This window comes from Suricata suricatta, chromosome 10, assembly GCF_006229205.1.
Source record: "Suricata suricatta isolate VVHF042 chromosome 10, meerkat_22Aug2017_6uvM2_HiC, whole genome shotgun sequence".
NCBI classification, from domain to species: Eukaryota; Metazoa; Chordata; class Mammalia; order Carnivora; family Herpestidae; genus Suricata; species Suricata suricatta.
Window position 1 is genome coordinate 3381534 of NC_043709.1, and position 4143 is coordinate 3385676.

Genomic DNA, 4143 nt, shown 5'->3' on the forward strand with positions numbered 1-4143 from the left:
TCAGCGGTGGAAGCAATGCATTTGCCCGAGTGCAGCTTGGGCCGATTCTGCAGATGCGGCACGCGGTGCTCTGAGGGCGACTTTCACAGCCGGCCGCCCCCACTCAAGTGCCGACCTGGGGACTCCTCTTTCATACTCACTGCCCGTCGCTGCTCCCACCCTCCGTCCCGAGGGGCTTCTGAGTGTCCTGGGTCTTTGAAAAGAGGGAGGGGAAGGGGTTTCCGCAGGGACGTCTGGACAGGGAGCCATGTCCTGGGCCCAGGCCGACAGACGTCTCCTCTCGGTTATGTGCCGGCAGGTGCGAGACCCGGATGGAAGGTGCGCGCCCCACAGCAGTGAGAAGCGCTGCTGCACTGAGGGTGACCAGCCCGGCCTGGCTCTCCTGGGACTGCCGGTTCCAGGACCGAACGTCTCTCAGGCTGGGGAGCCGCTCTCTGTCCTGGGACAGCGGTGGGCCCAGCGGCGCTCCCCCCCCCGGGCGGCAGGTGACCCTCCCGACGTGGCAATCCTCGGGCCCTGGGTGAGCTTCCGTACGGGATCACGTCCAAGCAACTCTTCAAAGACTGGCCCCTGGTGTCCCCAAGTGTCCTCTCAATGCAGGTCCTCAGTCCTCCTGTCCCTTCTTCCTTTCTGGCCCCAAATCTGGGGGGACTCATTTCTGCGCCAGCTCATGCAGCCCAAGCGACCATTTCCCAGTGGGCGGTGCCTGTTTTCTCTCTATTCTACCGTTAAGGTTCCAGTGGTCCTCTCTCTGCTCTCCTTAGACCCTCCCTCTGGATCGCAAAACCCTGGCCGGGAAGTCTTAAATGAGCCCTCCTTCTCCCTCTGGCCGTGACAATCCCACGTCCCATGCGGGCAGGTGCAGACCCCGGACCAAGCGGGGGGTCACCTGTACATCAAGGGGAGAACAGCCCACTGATGCACATTTCAGAAGCTTCGCTCTGAGTAAGAGCGAAGAACGTTTCTTTTCTTTATTCCGGCAGCTGTGCCCGTCAGAGGCCCCGGTAAGCTTGAGGCTGAGCAAGGGCCGCTGAGCTATTGGCTTCTCGGGGTGCAAGCGCCGTATCTGGGGGACTCAGCCCACCCGCCCAGGCAGGCGAGGTCCGCATCCGCCAGGGGAGGGCGCTCCAACAAACCACCACCCCATCACGGGGCACCGATGCAGGGAAGCAGGATTTCTCTCCAAACAACCCAGCCGTGGTTGGGGACGGGGGGAGGGGGGGGGCTCCGTCAACCCCTCAGTCCTCCCAGCAGGTGTCAGTGGAGGAGACACCCACCCGAGAGTGGAGACAAGTGGAGGAAACCCCGTCACCAAGGTAACAACGGCCCCTCCGCAGGGGCCGACCGGACCTTTGAGCCAAACAGCAAGTTTGCGGTCCTGAGCACCCCACCCCGCTCCCCAGCACATGCCTCCCGTCCTGGGTTCAGAACCTCGCAGAGGGCAGAAGTCACAGCCCCGTCACAGAGGAAGGCCTGCACGTTTATTCGTGGTGAACAGATGCTGGCCGCAGGCGCTCACTCCGTCCCGTTCTCTGGGCCTCTCGGCACCTCGTGCAACCCTGCCGGGCTCTGGGGTCCCCCTCGGGGAAGGGAAAAGCTCGGTCTGCCCTTCTCCAGCGGAGCCGTCTGTCTCCTACAGCGTCTTCTCCCAGGCAGGCTCTGCTCTGGTCCCCACCCATCAGCAGGTGCACTGCCCCTCCCACGAAGGGGGGGACTCCTCCCTGTGGCCCCTTCCCTGATAGGAGCTCTGGAAAACCTTGTGCACAGAGAGGACCTGGATGTGCTCTCAGAACACTGTCTGGTAGGAGCACTTCCCAAATGTGCTGATCCCCGGAGCCACCTGAGTCTTGACCTAACATGCAGATTCCCAGGGCCCTTCCCCAGAACATTCTGGAGAAGTAGGTCTAGAGTGATCCTAGGGGTTGGCCGCTCAGACAAGCCCGGGACCCTCCGTTCAGGGCCCACCTTGGGTGGGCCTTCTCCCTCACGAGTCTTCAGTAGCTCCCCAGTGCCCATGAAATGGAGTCCCTGCTCCTCAGCCTTTTGGGCCTGTGTCCAAGCCCCTGTCTCCTCCACCGCCTCCCAGTGCCCAGAAGCCCAAGTTCATACTGTTGGGTCATTTGGATTTCTGTTTTCCTATCTCTGCATGTCCAGATCGTACTGTATTCGTTTTATATCACCGTGGGGTCGATCGCCACACACCCAGCAGCTGAACGCGACGCCCCGACCTGTGCGCACAGAAGTCCGGCAGGTGCGGCTGCCTCTCCGCCCAGGGTCTCACCACGTGGAAGCCGCACGTGGGCAGGGCACGAGCTCGGTGGCTCTGGGGAGTCCGTGGCAGAATCCAGGTCCTGAGGCTGCAGGACTGAGGTGCCAGGACCGGCTCTGGGCTCCTGAATTCCCTGCGGTGTGGCCCTCCTCATCAAGTCCCTCGGACCGCCTCGGACTGCCCTTCGGGCCTCAAGCCAGAGAGTAGTCTCTGCTCGGAAAGGTTTGTGTGATCAGGTCAGGTGCACTTGGGATCCCCTTTGGACAAACTCAAAGTCAACTGATTCATGATCTGACGACACCTTTGCCACATAATGTAGTGTCTTGTCGTAGTCACAGTCCCTGGGATTAGGACAGGACATCTTGGGGGGGTGTTAGGAATTCTACTACAAATCTGTTCCTTCCAGACCCTTCTCACATGCCTCACTGCCCCTGGGGTTTGCCCAGTGCCACTGGCACCTTCCTCATGACCTCTCGCCTCACTGTGTGCCCCCTTGAACTTGGGATTCCCAGCATCAGGATGTGGATGTTTACATGAGGCACAGGCCCTGTCTCCCTAGAGGCTGAGCTGTGCTGCAGAAGGAGCCCAAGCTCTGGGCCTGGGGTTCGAGTCCCAGCTTCACCAACGATGTGATCTTGGCCAAGCACTTCCTTCTCTACCTCGGTTTCCTCGTTTTGTGCAGTGAGGCTGCCAGCACATTTCACAAGGCCGTGTGAGATCCGGCAGCTGGGTACTTCCTGGACCCTGCTCCACACAACACGCCGTGTAACTGGCTCAGAGTCGTTGGCACACGGGGGACATTTGTCGGTGACGCCGGTAACAAGACCTGAGAGCAAGGCAGGAGAAAAGCAGCGGGGATGGGGTGTGGTCAACGCTGGAGACAGTGGCCAAGCTGGCTCTCCAGGTTTAAAGGAGTGTCAGGTCCCCGCCCCTCCGCCCCCCGCTTGTAAGGTCCCGGGTCTCGGATGCTGCTGCCTCGTGGAAAACCGTTTGTTCATCCAACAACTGTTTATTGAGCACTTACTGAGCGAGAACCAAAGCAGACGTGGAGATGGTTCCCGTGGAGCTTATAAGCTGGTGGTAGCCAGGAAATAAGTAATGGCATACTGTCCTCAGTGTCACAGAAGGGACAGTGGAATGTTATGACAGAGTATACCAGTGAGTATATTCAGGAGGAGGACTGTGTGGGCCCCTCCGATGTGGGACATTCATGCTGGAGTCACACAGAACCAGAGGAAGAACACTGCGCTAGACAAAGGGAGTGTATGCAAAGGCCCTGGGGCAGGAGCTAGTTTTATGTTTTTGTATGGACACGCATGGGTGCACGCGCGCGCACGCACACGGGAAAGGGATTCATAGGGCTCTCCCTGCCCCAGATTTCTCCCAACCTTGAAGCCATTCAGAGTTCCAGCCATGCCCGGGAGACACCCAGGAGAAACCACACCGTCCAGGGAGGGACTTCCAGTCTTGAACCCCAGAGTGGAGATACCTGCTCCGCCACCTCCCTCCGCCGCGCCGCCTCCCTCCCGTGGCCGGCAGGGGGCAGCACGACGCCGCGCCGCAGTCCCTCGGCGTCCGGAGCGGCGCTGCTCTACGTGGCGTCCTCCCCGGGGAAACTGAGGCACAGGGAGGCAGGTTGAGGCCCAGAACGAACCCAGGCGTCCCCCCCTCCACGCACAGGAACCCTCACCTGCCCCCCCCGCCCGCCCCGCCCGGCGGCTTCAGGAACCAACACGACCTCGGGACCGCAGGCTCGGGAACCGCCGGGGTGGGCGGCTGGGAGGGGGTTCCGCGCGGCCGGGGGTCTCGAGCGGCCGCCCAGACCGGAGCTGGGGAGAGGCCACCGTCGCGGCCCCCGCCCCCGCCCCCGCCCC

General features: G+C 61.7%; 1 long non-coding RNA gene across 1 annotated transcript; it reads right to left on the bottom strand.

Moving 5' to 3' along the window:
- Positions 1–1479: 1479 nt before the first annotated feature.
- Positions 1480–3846, bottom strand: LOC115305042. Its single transcript, XR_003914737.1, has 3 exons — positions 3759–3846; positions 2929–3095; positions 1480–2479 (listed from the first exon to the last, which is right to left on the bottom strand). It is a non-coding gene; the product is annotated as an uncharacterized LOC115305042 (long non-coding RNA).
- Between the last annotated feature and the right edge of the window lie 297 nt (positions 3847–4143).